This window comes from Mobula birostris, chromosome 22 (assembly GCF_030028105.1).
Source record: "Mobula birostris isolate sMobBir1 chromosome 22, sMobBir1.hap1, whole genome shotgun sequence".
In the NCBI taxonomy this organism is placed as follows: Eukaryota; Metazoa; Chordata; class Chondrichthyes; order Myliobatiformes; family Myliobatidae; genus Mobula; species Mobula birostris.
The window spans coordinates 56,566,043-56,583,430 of NC_092391.1; the positions used below are offsets into that span (position 1 = coordinate 56,566,043).

The 17,388-nt window shown below is 45.7% G+C and overlaps 1 protein-coding gene and 1 long non-coding RNA gene across 2 annotated transcripts in view; one reads left to right on the top strand and one right to left on the bottom strand.

Moving 5' to 3' along the window:
- The window catches only part of galnt9 (polypeptide N-acetylgalactosaminyltransferase 9), a 213,235-nt gene that overhangs the window by 100,559 nt on the left and 95,288 nt on the right, over window positions 1-17,388 (top strand). The gene's annotated exons all lie outside the window — the stretch shown is intronic.
- Window positions 15,681-17,388, bottom strand: part of LOC140186483 (uncharacterized) — a 42,597-nt gene continuing 40,889 nt past the window's right edge. The window contains exon 4 of the long non-coding RNA XR_011882880.1: window positions 15,681-15,910. This is a non-coding gene — a long non-coding RNA (uncharacterized lncRNA). The remainder of the gene's footprint in view (window positions 15,911-17,388) is intronic.

Below are 17,388 nucleotides of genomic sequence, written 5' to 3' on the forward strand. Positions count from 1 at the left end.
GGTTTGAGAGCCTGTTGGTGGTTGGGTAATAACTGTTCCTGAATCTGGCGCTGTGGGACGCATGGTTCCTCCGCCTCCTTTTTGAAGGTGGTAGCGAGAGAGAGCACGGCCTGGATGGTGGAATCTGCTTTCTTGTGGATGTATTCAATCGAGGGGAAGGCTTTGTCTGTGATGGACAGCGCTGCATCCACCATGTTCTGTAGACTTTTCCATTTGTGGGTGTTGTATATTTAATATTTCAACAATCTTGTATATATAATGGCTGATCAAGCATTCCCGTTCATTTAAATAATCCGTTACGTGTTATATGTAAAAGTACATTAATTGTATACGTCACCATGCTACCACCTGATAAAGAAAAGACAAAGCTACACACAGATTTTCAGAGTCCCGTGTTTCCTTTGACTTAGTTTAATATTTTGAAGTTTCAAAAGAAAGCAGTGGGTATTACTGTTTCCCTGATGCATCCAGTCAGGAAACTCTCCACCGCAGGACTCTGTCTAAGGATTAAGGGAATGTTTATAGCACAGAGTTGATGACAAACTTATTAGAACATAGAATACTTTTAAAAAGCAGTAAAGGAATAGAGCCTGCAGTTCACCAGCTCTGTGTTATCATGATACCAAATTCAATGAAATCTCAACCACTTGCATGTGGTCTACGTGGTCTATATGGTCTCTGTTTAAGCTACCTCCCTTGGCAACATGTGCCAGGTACCAACCACTGTCTGGGTTAAAGAAGAAACTCACTTCACATATCTGCTTTATATTGCCTTCTTTCACTTTGAAACAGAGCTTTCCTCTATTTGACATTTCCTCCCTGGGGGAAAGATACCAGTTGTCTAACCCATCCAGGCCTCTCAGAATTTTGTTTATTTCTATCACTTCTCCCATCAGCTTCCAACACTCCAAAGAAAAGACTTAAGTTTGTCCCACCTCTACGTTCACCTAACATTCTCTAATCCAGACAACATCTGAGTAAACCTCTCCTCAAGCCTCCACATTCTTGCTATAGTGCAGCAACCAGAACTACATGAAATTCTCCCAAAGTTCAAAGTCCAAAGTAAATTTATTATCTAAGTACACAGAGTACTGTGAAAATATGTATATAGATATATCTTTTTGGTGGCAGCAGTACAATGCAATACATAAAATTATTTTAGATCTGTGTAAAAGTCCTAGGCACATATATATCATTGGGTTGCCTAAGACTCTTGACAGTACTGTAGAAATTTTATATATTGCAATGTACTGCTGTCCCACACCCTTCTCCCAGCACTTCACCTCGGCATTCCCAATATCCTTTTCTCCAGCCAGATTTGCAAACTTGCTCTCTGCTCCACGTTGACTAGTACAGTAATGAGCAAAAGTCTTAAGCACCCTAGCTATATATATATGTTCTTAGACTTTTACAAAGTATTATACATACTGTCACCACTAGGGAACACGCTGAACAACTGCATATACATACTGTGACCACTAGGGGACACACTGAACAACTGCATATACATACTATGACCACTAGGGGACACACTGAACAACTGCATATACATACTGTGACCGCTAGGGGACACACTGAACAACTGCATATACACACAGTGGCCACTAGGGGACACACTGAACAACTGCATATACACACAGTGGCCACTAGGGGACACACTGAACAACTGCATATACACACTGTGACCACTAGGGGACAAACTGAACAACTGCATATACATACTGTGACCACTAGGGGACACACTGAACAACTGCATATACACACAGTGACCACTAGGGGACACACTGAACAACTGCATATACATACTGTGACCACTAGCGGACAAACTGAACAACTGCATATACATACTGTGACCACTAGGGGACACACTGAACAACTGCATATACATACTGTGACCACTAGGGGACACACTGAACAACTGCATATACATACTGTGACCACTAGGGGACACACTGAACAATTGCATATACATACTGTGACCACTAGGGGACACACTGAACAACTGCATATACACACTGTGACCACTAGGGGACACACTGAACAACTGCATATACACACTGTGACCACTAGGGGACACACTGAACAACTGGATATACATACTGTGACCACTAGGGGACACACTGAACAACTGGATATACATACTGTGACCACTAGGGGACACACTGAACAACTGCATATACATACACACAAAATATCTGCAGATGTTGTTGTCAAAGGAACACTCACAATGCGCTGGAGGAACTCAGCAGGTCAGTCAGCATCAGTTGAAAAGATTAGTCGACGTTTCGGGCAGAAACCCTTCATCAGGACTGAAGGAAGAACTTTGGGGAGGGTTTGAAGAAAGCTGGTAGTTGAAAAAAACAGTAATTTGAAAGACAAAGGGGTGGGGGAGGGGAAGCAGGGAGGTGATTGGCAGGAGAACAACACGCAGTAGTAGAAGGAGGCGGAACTATGAGGGAGGTGATGTGAAATAGGGATAGAGGAAGGGAGGGGGAGGGAATTACTGGAAGTTGGAGAATTCTATGTTCATACCAAGGGGCTGGAGACTACCTAGACGGTATATGAGGTGTTGCTCCTCCAATCTGAGTTGAGCCTCATCATGGCAGTAGAGGAGGCCATGTATGGACATACCTGAATGGGAATGGGAAGCAGAGTTGAAGTGGGTGGCTACCAGGAGATCCTGTCTGTTGTGGCAGATGGAGTGGAGGTGCTCGACGAAACGGTCCCCCAATCTGTGTCAGGTTTCACTGGGAGCACCGAATGCAATAGATGACCCCAACAGAATCTGTTGGGGTCATCTATTGTATCCGGTGCTCCCGGTGTGGCCTCCTCTACATCGGTGAAACCTGACGCAGATTGGGAGACCGCTTCGTCGAGCACCTCCACTCCGTCCGCCACAACAGACAGGATCTCCCGGTAGCCACCCACTTCAACTCTGCTTCCCATTCCCATTCAGATATGTCCATTCATGGCCTCCTCTACTGCCATGATGAGGCTCAACTCAGGTTGGAGGAGCAACACTTCATATACTGTCTAGGTAGTCTCCAGCCCCTTGGTATGAACATAGAATTCTCCAACTTCCAGTAATTCCCTCCCCCTCCCTTCCTCTATCCCTATTTCACATCACCTCCCTCATAGTTCCGCCTCCTTCTACTACTGCGCATTGTTCTCCTGCCAATCACCTCCCTGCTTCCCCTCCCCCACCCTTTGTCTTTCAAATTACTGTTTTTTTCAACTACCAGCATTCTTCAAACCCTCCCCAAAGTTCTTCCTTCAGCCCTGATGAAGGGTTTCTGCCTGAAACGTCGACTAATCTTTTCAACTGATGCTGACTGACCTGCTGAGTTCCTCCAGTGCATTGTGAGTGCATATACACACTGCTGTGACCACGAGGGGCCACACTGAACAGCTGCATATACATACTGTGACCACTAGGGGACACACTGAACAACTGCATATACATACTGTGACCACTAGGGGGACACACTGAACAACTGCATATACAGACTGTGACCACTGGGGGACACACTGAACAACTGCATATACACACTGTGACCACTAGGAGACACACTGAACAACTGCATATACATACTGTGACCACTAGGAAGTATGCTAAACAGTTTCATGTATATAAGTAGTATATAAAATATAAGCAAGCAATTATTTGTTAAACTGCAAAGAAAGTAACGATTTAAACAGTCTAATTTAGATTAGATTATGAAGACACGCAGTCCTCTTTTATTGTCATTTAGTACTGCATGCATTAAGAAATGATACAATATTTCCTCCGGTGTGATATCACAAAAACACAGGACAGACCAAGACTGAAAAAACTGACAAAACCACATAATTATAACATATAGTTACACAGTGCAACAATACCATAACTTGGTGAAGAAGTCCATGAGCACAGTAAAGGTTCAAAGTCTCTCAGATGTCTCACATCTCACGCAGACAGGAGAAGGAAGAAAAACTCTCTCTGCCATGCCAACCACAGTCCGAGTCTGAGTTATCCGAAAACTTCGAGCTCTGATCAGCTCTCCGACACCGAGTACTGAGTGCCATCTCTATCCGAGCGATTCGACCTCCATCTCGGTCGCCAACAGCAGGCAAAGCCAGGGATTTTGCGGCCTTCTCTCCGAAGGATTCCCGACCACGCAGTAATGACAGCAGCGAACGAGCGTTTCAGAAATGTTTCCAGATGTTCCTCTGTGCTTTCATGTCCATCTCCATCAAATCAGAATTGTCCACGGCTCCTATTTAACGGATACGATATCATTTTTCACCAGAGGGCTGCGCACGCGTGGCGTGCTGCTTCTCTCTCCTCGTGCCCTCAACAACTGATCCGAAGTAATAGGTTGACAATGTATGGGTGTTATTAGAAACAGAATTCCCTTACTTGTATCATATTCCTTAAAACACAGCAGCTGTTCTACGCATTCTGAAACAATCTAATTTTTTTAAATGACCAAGATTTAGTTTGCCATGTGCTAATTAAATATTCATGTTTGTGTTACTGATTGACAGAAAAGCATTAAGACTTAATTGTTGTTCTAATGGTAATCAGTTAATTAAGGCTGTCCTATCTCACCCAGTTGGAATTAAATTGCCTTTTTATTAAATTTTGTCATTTGAAAATTGAAATTGCATTAACAGAGCCAACAGCTCAATATGATTGGCTATTTCTGTTTCTATTTAGATATGAGATTTGCATTTTTAATTAAGCCTTTTGTTTTTCTGTTCAAGACCTTTATGGTCGCTCAAAGGGTTTTGATACATTTGGTGTGTGGCTGCAGCACGAGGCAACAGTGTCGGACGAGTGACCTATCTACCCTGTGCTTGTGATGCAAGAGAATTAACCATGATCAGGACCGGGGCGGGGGGCAGGGGTGGGGGGGATTCGTCAGATTCAGATTTACTTATTCAAGATTCTTTGATGTCATTTCCAGTACACGATCATAAAGGAGAACAAAATAATTGTTAGTCCAGATCTGACACAGGAAAAAAAAACACAATTTGATAAAGATCACAATAATATGAAAAACACAATAGTTCAAAAGCTTAATAGTTAGATTTAATATCAAAGAATGTATCCAATATACAACCTGAAATTCTTATTCTCTGCAGACATCCGTGAAACAGAATAAACCCCCCAAAGAGTGAATGACGGATAAAACAAAAGAGCCCCAAAGCCCCTCTGCCCCCTTCCCCTCCCACACGCAAGCAGCATTAACCCTCCCCTACCCCTACCCACTTATTCCAGCATAAAGCATCAGCATTCCCACCACCCACAATGCCAGCAACAGCAAAGCCCCCAAAGAGAGACCATGGTCTACAGTCCATCAGAAACTAACTGTTCACTCCAACATTTCAACATCCCACAGGCTCTCTCTGTCTCTCTCTCTCTCACACTAACAACAGGGATACAGATATCGCTCCTTTCTCAGGGAGAGGGGAGAGAAATTGTCACTATTTCAATGTTACAGTCAGTCTAAGGTGTTGCTCTTTACTTCGAGTTTCCCAACTCAAGAATCGGCAGCGAACTCTCCCTCACCATCGAGAGAGGTATCGGTCACCGAGTGCAGAGCCCCCCGACAGCCGCTCTCACTGCCTTCGGTGTTCCAGCTCCCACTGCACTTCAGCTTGTAACACCACCAAGTACTCACGTCCACAGGTCTGCACAAGGCCCCAAAGGCACCCAACTTCAGGCCCAACCTGGACATATCAAAACGCGGCGGACCAGTGGGTTCCAAGAACGGAAACCTGCTGCTGTGCAGAGCCGCTGGTCTGAGTGCCACTGTAGATCAAGATCCCGATAGGACCCGGGCCACCCAGAAAACGAAAATAGAGACATTGGAATAGGAAGAATTTGACTGTTTTGCTAATGAACTGGGAGAAGTGGTGCCACCTTTAGCTCCACCCAAACATAAATACATAAAATAGCTTATGTGCATCAATTAACTGTATGTCTGTAAGGTGACGCTAGGCACAGGAGTGTCTGTACATAAGTTGATTGACTTCTAACTGGTGATTCCAACTGGCTCATCGCCCTCTGCTATGGTGGGGGCAGGGGGGGGGGGTGAGGAGCCACTTCACTGGGCCAAAATAAAGCTGCAGAAGGTTGTGAACACACTCGCCTCCCCAGCATCCAGGACATCTTCAAGGGGCAATGCCGCAAAAATGCAGCATCCATCATTAAGGATCCACATTATCAAGCTCACGCCTTGTTCTCACTGCTAACATCAGGGAGGAGGTACAGGAGCCTGAAGACACACACTCAACGATTCAGGAACAGCTTCTTCCCCTCTGCCATCCGATTTCTGAATGGACACTGGACCCACGAACACTACCTCACTACTTTTTTATTTCTGTTTATGTACTAATTATTTCATTTAACTTTTAAAATATATACACTTACTATAATTTATAGTTTATTATTATTGTGTATTGCATTGTACTGTTGCCATGAAACAGCAAATTTCACGACACATGCCAGTGATATTAAACCTGATTCTCATTGTGATCCTGACAGGAAATGATAACGTGGTGGTGGTTGGGGGTGTGGAGGGGTGGGTTAGTGGGTGGAGGTGTTGATCAGCTTCACTGCTTGGGGAAAGGAACTGTTTTTGAGTCTGGTGGTCCTGGTGTGGATGGAACGTAGCCTCCTCCCTGATGGGAGTGGGACAGACAGTCCATGGGCAGAGTGGGTGGGTATCACAAGCACATCGAAACATACAGTGAAACACACTGTTTGTGTTAAGAGCTAACAGAACTCAAGGATACGCAGGGAGCAGTCTACAAATGTCTCCAGCACCAGCATTGAATGCTACAATGTTCAGCACTGAGCGCACACCATGAACTATTTCACACAGCTGGTGTTAAATGGCTAAGAAACAGCAGAACCAGATTCGGATAAGTAAAGGAGGTTAGAATGGGAACCAACACAGACAAGATGCTGGAGGAACTCAACAGCTCAGACAGTGTCTATAGAAATTAATAAACTATCGACATTTCAGGCTGAGAGCCTTTATCAGGACTGGAAAGGAAGGAGATGCTGTCAAGAAGTGAATTTCCCCTGCGTCCCCTCCTCCTTCCCTTTGTTCCATGATCCACATTCCTCCCCTATCAGATTCCTTCCTCTCCGGCCCTTTTCCTTTCTACCTTTCACCTCCCAGCTTCTCACGTCAACCCCTCCTTCCCCCACCCACCTGGCTTCACCTATCACCTTCACCTTAACCTCCTTCCCTCCCCCCACCCTACTTACTTTTTTCATAGGTCACCCACCATTTTATCTGTGTGCGTTACACAAGCGCCAATTTTCAATGACATGCAGGGTGGAGGAGCAGCACCTCATATTTAATCTGGGTACCCTCCAACCTAACGGCATGAACAACAAATTCTTTAACTTCCGATAGTTCCCCCCCTCACCTTTCTGTCTTCTTCCATTCCCCGTTCTGGTTCCCCTCTTCGCTTCCCTGCCCCCTGGTATCCCTCCTCTCCTGTCCATCACCCCCCCCGGTTCCCCTCCCCCTCTGTCCATCACCTCCTCCTGGTGCCCCTTCTCGTTCCTTTTCTCCAATGGTCTACTCTCCTCTCTTATCAGATTTCTTCTTCTTCAGCCCTATACCTTTTCCACCTATCACCTTCCAGCTTCTTACTTAGTAGTAGTAGTAGTCATACTTTATTGATCCCGGGGGAAATTGGTTTTTGTTACAGTTGCACCATAAATAATAAATAATAATAAAACCATAAATAGTTAAATAGTAATATGTAAATTATGCCAGTAAATTATGAAATAAGTCCAGGACCAGCCCATTGGCTCAGGGTGTCTGACCCTCCAAGGGAGGAGTTGTAAAGTTTGATGGCCACAGGCAGGAATGACTTCCTGTGACGCTCTGTGTTGCATCTCGGTGGAATGAGTCTCTGGCTGAATGTACTCCTGTGCCCACCCAGTACATTGTGTAGTGGATGGGAGACATTGACCAAGATGGCATGCAACTTGGATAGCATGTTCTTTTCAGACACCACTGTCAGAGAGTCCAGTTCCATCCCCACAACATCACTGGCCTTATGAATGAGTTTGTTGATTCTGTTGGTGTCTGCTACCCTCAGCCTGCCGCCCCAGCACACAACAGTAAACATGATCGCACTGGCCACCACAGCCTCGTAGAACATCCTCAGTATCGTCCGGCAGATGTTAAAGGACCTCAGTCTCCTCAGGAAATAGAGACGGCTCTGACCCTTCTTGTAGACAGCCTCAGTATTCTTTGACCAGTCCAGTTTATTGTCAATTCGTATCCCCAGGTATTTGTAATCCTCCACCATGTCCACACTGACCCCCTGCATGGAAACAGGGGTCGCCGGTACCTTAGCTCTCCTCAGGTCTACCACCAGCTCCTTAGTCTTTTTCACATTAAACTGCAAATAATTCTGCTCACACCATGTGACAAAGTTTCCTACCGTAGTCCTGTACTCAGCCTCATCTCCCTTGCTGATGCATCCAACTATGGCAGAGTCATCAGAGAACTTCTGAAGCTGACAAGACTCTGTGCAGTAGTTGAAGTCCGAGGTGTAAATCAGACCCTCCCCCACCAACCTGGCTTCATCTATCACCTTCGAGCTTGTCCTCCTCCCCTCTCCCCAGGTTCTAATTCAGACAGCACCCTCCCCTTCCCTCTCAATCCTGAAGAGGGGCCTCGGCCCAAAACATCGACTGTTTATTCTTTTCGATAGATGCTGCTCTACCTATTGAGTTCTAGGATTTTGTGTCTGTTAGTTTGGTGCCTGGTCACCCTACTTCCCTTTCCTGAAGTCACCAAATGAGTTTGAAAGATGTTTTTACTGAGTGACCTGCTTTCTGAACTATTCCAGATGAAATTTCTATAGTGCGTGGTTTGTGACTAAGTTCTTCATAATGACAATCAGAATCGGATTTAATATCACCGGCATATGTTGTGAAATTTGTTGTTCTGTGGCAGCAGTACATTGCAATGCGTAATAATGTTTTTAAAAACTCTCAATTACAATAAGAAATATATTTTTAAAATATCAAATGAAATTAGTGCAAAAAGAGAGCAAAAGTAGTGAGGTAGTGTTCATGGATTCAATGTCCATTCAGAAATCAGATGGCAGAGGGGAAGAAGCTGTTCCTGAATCGTTGAGTGTGTGTCTTCAGGCTCCTGTACCTCCTCCCTGATGGTAGCAATGAGAAGAGGGCATGACGTGGGTGATGGGGGTCCTTAATGATGAATGCCACCTTCTTGAGGTATCATGTTTTGAAGATGTCCCTGATGCTGGGGAGGCTTGTGCCCATGATGGAGCTGGCTGAATTCACAACTTTCTGCACCTTTTTCCAATTCTGTTTCTCACTCCTGCACTCCAGCCGGTGATGCAGCCAGTTAGAATGTTCTCCACGGTACATCTGTGGAAATCTGTGAGAGCCCTTGGGGTCATACCATCTCCTCATGCTCCTCATGAAACCCCAGCACTGTTGTGCCTTCTTTGTAACTGCCTCGATACGTTAGGCCCAGGTAAGACCCTCAGAGATGTTGGCACCCCTGCCCCCGTGCTCTTGCAACAGCACCTCGCGCTCGACTGCTTGCGGTTTTCAATTCTGACTAATTTGGGGATTATTGGGCCACACAGTTCCCAGAGTCCTTTTGAACATTCCTGTACGTCCCACAAGACTGACTACTTTGATAAGCAGTAATCCCAGCAAAATACCTGTCTTCTGGATGTGGGAATTGTTGTATAAGAAGCCATAGAAATCCTCAGAGGATTTTATAAAGTGAATTCTGTCGGAATGCATTAGCGTTGAAATGTGAAGCCTGGTGATTTTGTGACTTCCAAATCCTCTTTTGACAGCGGCACCGAGCTGTCAGTTCAAACCCTCCCTGGCTGCTGGCAGAGTGAGCATCCTGACACGAGAGCTAGTGAAGAGAACAAAGCCCTTGGATAAGGCAGACTGGCTCTTGGTTGCCACTGTACTCTACACTCCACCGCCCCCATCCCCTTGTCAGACGTCAGAGTTCGACAGCTTAGAGACTGCAGGCAATGGGTGCGAAGGGGATAAGTTAGACACAGGTCGGTAAGTTTTCAGAAGCAGATGAGATTCTGCAGATGCTGGAAATCCAGAACAACACACACAAAATGCCGGAGGAGCTCAGCAGGTCAGGCAGCATCTATGGAGGAATCAGAACACCCGGCTGATCCAACCGACTATCCAGATCAAGGGTCTAGGCCCAAAACGTCAACTGTTAATTACCCTTAAAATATGTAGGCCTCAGTCAGTCAGGGTAAAGCCATGGATACTGTGTCCTAGCTCTCTGCGTACACAAGCCAGGGCAGTACGATATGGAGAGCAAGCTGTTGCCCGTGTGGCAAGCTCCTGCTCTTCATGCAACTGGAAAACCCAAAGGAACAGCAGAGACCATTACAGTTCGGCACCAGCAGTGTCGCAGGAGTTGCCAGTCAGCGTTGAACTCAACGTAGGCTGCCTTAGGAACACCACCTCCGGATTTTCCCCTCACTGTTAACTCCCGAAGCCTTCCCCATGAGCAGGTATAGCCGTGAGGTAGTGGAGGTTTGAGATCAGAGTTTTCCTTCAGCCGGATGAGCTGCCAACCACAGCTGACGAGCGCTATCTACCCGGAGCAACTGGTTTTAAGGTGCCAGTAACCTGCCTTTGCCCCTGCTCCTGTCAGTAGGAATGGATCCACCAGGTTTCGTAGCTAAGCCAGACATGAAGGCCGGGAGCTGGACTTGGTTGTCAGAGGCCATTTGAGACTCATGCCATTGGCAGCATTTAATAGGTAGTGGGAGCTTATCCCCATTACCAACTCTGGCTATAGCAACTTGAAGGAATCCCTTAATATATACTGTGTATTAATTTGAATATAGCATTCTGCCTGCTTAGCAAACATTCTGTTTGGGTGTCTCGTGGCTTGGCATGGCAACTGCTCTATATGTGACTGCAAGAAACTGCGGAGAGCTGTAGACACAGTTCGACACATCGCAGAAAGCCGTCTGTCCTCCTTTTACTCTGTCTACACTTCACTGCCTCACTGAAGCAGGCAGAATCACCAAAGACCCCCACCCAGCCTGGGCATTCTCTCTTCTCCCCTCTCCCATCAGGCAGAAGATACAAAAGCCTGAAAGCACGTCCCACCAGCTTCTGTACCGCTGTTATCAAAGTCTGGTACGTACCTCTTGTGTGATAAGATAGACTCTTGACCTCACAATCTACCTCGTTATGATCTTGTACTTTATATTTACTACACTGCACTTTCTCCGTAGCTGTTACGCTTCGTTCTGCATTCAGTTACTGTTTTACCTTGATCTACCTCAGTGCGCTGTGTAATGATCTGATCTGTATGAACAGTGCACAAGACAAGCTTTTCACCGTATCTCGGTACATGTGACAATAATAAGCCAATACCCATGCCAAATTTTGAAATTCACTTTGATTTTCAAGCCTCACATCCCTCTGTGGAGGCCAACTCATTGGGTATGTTTGGATAGATTCTTGATTAGTCAGGGCATGAAGGGATACGGGGAGAAGGCAGGAGATTGGGGCTGAGAGGGAAATGGATCAGCCATGGTGAAATGGTGGAGCAGACTCGATGGGCCAAATGGCCTAATTCTGTTCCTACATCATCACTGAAATCTCTTCTTGGCTTTAGAAAGGTGTGGTACAGAAGAGAGGCTGTGTCTAGAGAACGCAGTATCCATATCTATGGAACCACACAGCCTAGGACACACCATCAGGGAGGAGGTACAGAAGCCTGAAGACACACACTCAGTGATTCAGGAACAGCTTCTTCCCCTCTGCCATCCGATTTCTGAATGGACACTGAACCCATGAACACTACCTCACTACTTTTTCCTATAGTTTGCACTACAAATTTAATTTAACATATACTTACTGTAATTTACAGTTATTATATTTCTTTATTTTCTCAGCTCAAGCTGAAGCTGGTGAAACCTGAGGCACAGCATAGCCCAACACACTCATCTCTCAACCACTAGGAACTGTCAGACTATTCCAGTGGTGTTCAGTATTGTGGCTTTCTGGAGATTTACATAGATATTACTGTGTCGTTCTAACTGTTTAATGCTATTGTGTGGTGACTTTGGGATGATACCAGTTATGGATTTTACTACTGGGACAATGTATACCCTGTTCATGTTCCATAGTCTTTCAATTTCCTCTTTTAATTCAGCATATTTCTGGTGTCTTCGCTTACTGATTTCTGTATGTTATGTGTGTTTGGAATAGCTGCATCTATTAAGTAGGTTGCTCTTGCTTGTTTATCCTGTAATATTATATCCGGACGGTTATTATGGCTTGTCCAATCTGTAATATAATGGATTGGTCACAATATTGTGGGATTCTGGCTCTAAAACTGGATCAGGATTGTATTTATACTAAGGTATGATTTCTTTTATGACTTTATTTTTGATGCAAGGTTTTGGTGAACGATGTTTGCCACTTGATTGTGCTGGTGTAAGTAATCAGATTGAGTTAAACTGCGACAGGATCCTGTAACGTGTTGGATTGTTTCTGGTTTCTCTGGGTATTTTCAGCATTTATCATCTTGAATTTGTTGGTCTTTTATTAGTTATTTTGATCTTTTTTTTGCACTAGTGACCTGGTCCTGAATTGCAACAAGGAACCCTTCTGTGCACCCACAAAACATGTATTCCACACAGCACATAGAACAAAATATTAGCACAAATACATTAAAAATATAAAATTCAAAATGCATTACAGGTAAACAGTAATCAGCTCGCTGACATAGTGATGAGATCTTAGTGGTGTCAGGGTATTGATTTGTGTCACAGCCTGAGGGAAGAAGCTGTTACCCAGTCTGGCAGTCTAGTCCTGATGCTCCTGTATCTCCTTCCTGACGACAGTGGGTCGAAGAGATTGTGGGATGGGTGGTGCGGATCCTCAGCAATGCTTTGGGATCTTCGTCTGCAACAGTCCCGGTAAATGACACAAATAGTGGGGAGGGAGACCCCAGTGATCCTCTCAGCGATTTTTACTGTCCTCTGTTGGGTCCTGCGGTCTGATGCCTTGCAGCTTCCATATCATACAATGATGCAGCCAGACAGGACCCTGTAGAAAGTTGTTAGATTGGTGGGGGGGGAGCCCCTGTCAAGGGAAATGGGATTACTATCAGCAAATATACAGGGCTGAATGTCTTATTCCTTCCATTTCCCGTGTTGTTATGGCCAGAAGGTCAGCACCACCCTGGTGCCGCTGTCCTCAGACACAGGGAAGAGGATTAATGAAACCAAGTTGTGGCAGAGATGGTGGCTTCCTTTTATGGAGAATATGTTCATCACCGAAGATTGTTATAGCCAGGGGGGGGGTAATATGAACAAGCTCCCACTACCTATTAAACGCTCCCAGTGGTGTGCATCTGATACCCAAGTCCAGCTCCCGGCCTTCACGTGTGCCTTAGCTACTAAGCCCGGCGGAACTGTTTCTACTGACAGAAGGGGCAAAGGCGGGTTACCGGTGCCCTAAAACCAGTCGCTTGGTGCAGATGGGGCTCATCAGATGTGGTTGGCATTTCATTTAGGAAAAGGAAATCTCTGATCTCAAACCTCCGCCGCCTTGCGGCTATACCCACTCTGGGGTTGGAGGGCTTCGGGAGTAAACCCTGAGGGAAATATCTGAAGCAAGAGTCTTGAGAGCAGTCTTGCGCTGACTGGCACCTCCTGCGACACTGCTGGTGCCAAGCTGTGTCAGGCCCTGCTGTTCCTTTGCACTTACCCGCTGCATGGCGAGGGAGAGCCCACTGCTCGGGCAACAGCTTTCTCTCCGCGTCGTACTGCCCTGGGCTTGCCCGTCATGAAGACAGCTAGGACACAACATCCGTGGTTGACCCTGACCAACAGAAGGCCTCCTCCTCATCACTATCACAGATATTTCCCAAGGACGGGCACTGATTGGAACACATTCTACGGCTGGGTTCTGACAGATGTAGACTCCTGTGAAATCCCCAAGCCACTGGCTGAGATTATTGGTTTCTGTCAGATTCCATTCTGTCTCCGGGCACTGGATTCATTAACACGTTTGGAATGTGGTTTTGAAAGGTCAACCAAATAACAGACGGAATGCAATATGCTTCCGCGGCCCAGGCACACTGTTACCGCAACTGCTCGGAGTTAATGTCGAGCAGAGCCACACAGGGACAGGCCATTCGGCCCACAGTATCTGTGCTAGCCCTGATGCCAATTTAAACTGATACCTTCTGTCTGTACATAGTCCATATCTGTCCATTCCCAGCCACATGTGCTGCTCTTGTGTCTCTTTACTGTCAATGTTGTTTCTGCTTCTACCATCTTTCCCAGTACCGATTATAGTACTCTCCAAGGTAAAAAAAATCCTGCCCCATGCATCTGCTTAAACTTCCGCCCACTCATCTTAAACCTACAGTACTGTTCAAAAGTCTGAGGCATATACCTATAGCTAGGCTGCCCTAAAACTTTTACACTGGACTGTATTTGTCAACATGGAGTGGAGGGCGAGTTTGTAAATCTGGCGGGAACAAAGGATGTTGGAAGTTGTGAGGGTGGAGCACCGTGGGAGGGGTGTGGGACAGGTGGCAGAGAAGGAGTGCCGGGGTGGGGGTTGGTGCAGGTGTAGACTCACACAGTCCTGAGACACCAGGCAAGATCATTTGATTTCAAACAAATGGTTTATTGGCCATTACAGAATGTCTCTCTGGTGATTCCCACTCCCTCCCCTCTCCCTTCCCCTTTTCCCAACCATGATTCCCCTCTCTCTGTCCCCTTCCCACTCTCAGTCCACAATAGAGACCCAGATCAGAATCAGGTTTATCATCACTCACATATGTCATGAAATTAGTTTTTTTAGCTGCAGTACATAAAATTACTACAGTACTGTGCAGAAGACTTAGGTCCCCTAGCTATATATATGTGCTCAAGACTTTTACACAGGACTGTAGGAGCAGAATTAGGCCATTTGGCCCATTGTCTGCTCTCCCAATCCATCATGGCTGACTTACTATCCCTCTCAACCCCATTCTCCTGCTTTCTCTCAGTAACCTTTGACACCCTGGCTAAGCAAGAACTTATCAGCCTCTGCTTTAAATATACCCAATGACTTGGCCTCCACAGTTGCCTGTGACAATGAATTCCACAGATTCACCACCCTCTGACTAAAGAAGTTGCTCCCCATCTCTGTTCTAAATGGTTGTTCCTCTATTCTGAGGCTGTGTCCTCTGGTCCTAGACTCACCCACTATAGGCAACATCCTCTCCACGTCCAAAATGAAGTCAGACATTGTGGATCAACAGACAAACCGGCCGCTGAGGAAGTCAGTGGGTCAGGCAGCAGCTGTGGAGGGTATCAGAGCAGTGGAGCACAGCAGCATAGCGGTTAGTGTGATGCTACTAGAGCACCTGCAACCTGAGTTCAATTCCTGCAGCTGCCTGAAAGTTCTCCTCGCGACCATGCGTGTTTCCTCCAGACGCTCTGCTGTGACTGGACAACAATTTTTCTTTCAAAAGTGTTGCTTCCGCAGAATTTTTTTTTTGTTTACAATAGACCACTTGAAGCTGAACACAAATATAATTTCAGACTAATTGTATCAGCTAGGAATTTGAAGAAACAAGAAATTAGCGTTTATTGAATATAATGTGTTTAATTACCTAACAGTGCTGATGCTTTGCAATAGTTCAACTAAGCTAAAAGTGTTTTGTCGATGATTTTCATTTGTACTCAGTGTCTGCTTCTTCTTGCTTAAGTATCCAACAATAATCAGCCAGTATTGATGGATTCCAGTTACCCTGATACCATTTCTCCATGACCACAGTGTCCTGGTGAGACCTTTCACCATGCTCGTCACTGACAGAGCCAAGATTTGCAGGGAAGTCTAAATGGGAAAGCAGAAAATGAATCTTTAGTGACATGTTGCACTTCATGGTTTTGTTTGCTTGAACCATGTTGTCAACCAACTGCACGTAGTTTGGTGCTCTGTAGTTGCCAAGAAAAATTTCAACAACATCCTTGAATGCCTTCCATGTGATTTTCTCCAGTCCCACTAGCAGTTCTTTGAATTGCGTGTCTTTGATGACCTGTTTGATTTGTGGACCAACAAAAATGTCTTGCTTAATCTTGGCATCAGTTATTCTGACATGAATTATGAATTGAAATAAGAATTATCGGCAATTTTTTGAAAAATGGTGCATGATAGGGAAATTTCATGGTTCTTTTCATAATCAGCGGTCCAGAACCCAAAGTATACAGGAGGCAAAAGCTTTGCTGCCTTTGTTCCAGAGCAGTATGGGTCAGGGTTAGTAAGTTGTGGTCGTGCTTTGTTGACACCGGAAGTGTGGCAAACATTGTGGGCTGCCCCGGCACAGCCTCAGACTGTGTTGGTCATTGAAGTAAACAACGAATTCCAATGTATGTTTCAATGTACATGTGACAAACAAAGCGAATCTTAAATCTCTCTCACGTGGAACGACGGGGAAAATAACACTTGAGGAGAGGGATTGTTTTTATTGGGGCTAGGATGGACAGTGTGGGCTGAATGGCCTGCTTCCTGTTGTAATAGATAACTAAAGAGAATGTTGGAGAAAGGAGTGGAAGGGATTGGAGCAAACTATCACCTGCCTGTCTCTGTCCCCCAACTCCTTCTCCAGCTCCCTGGCTCAATGTGTCCATCATCCTTCACCCTCTCTCATCAACCAATCACCTACCAGCTCATGCCTCACCCTTCCCGCCCCTTCCTCTTCATCAGACCATAAGATATAGGAGCAGAATTAGGCCATTTGGCTGGTCGAGTCTGCTCTGCCATTTCATCATGGCTGATCCACTTTCTCTGTCAGCCCCAGTCTCCTGCCTTCTCGCCATATCACTTCATGCCCTGACCAATCAAGAATCTATTGACCTCTGCCTTAAATATTTGTAAAGATTTCGCCTCCACAGCTGCCTGTGGCAATGAATTCCACAGATTCACTACTCTCTGGCTAAAGAGAATGCCGGCCATTTTCCCTCTATCTTTCAGTCCTTCTCCGAAATCGTCACCTTGTCTCAGTGGAGAGGCTTGTAAATTTCTGAGATCTTGAGAGTGATGCTGTCTGGAACTTAGCTCCTGGCAAGGTCATCAATACAGTAAGGTCAAGGGGGAGTTTCCAGACAAACAGCGATCCAACCAAGACGTCAATGTTGAGCTGGTGGAAGATGATGACTCATCACAATGGTAGGGAACATGGAGGAAGGCTGTGACAGTGAAGGGAATCCAGTCATCTTGCATTCCATGCCCACTGGACCCTGACCCCGATCTGTCAATGACTGTGTGGTGGCTGACCACACATCAGTCTCCCCAGGTTAAACAAAGTCATGGCC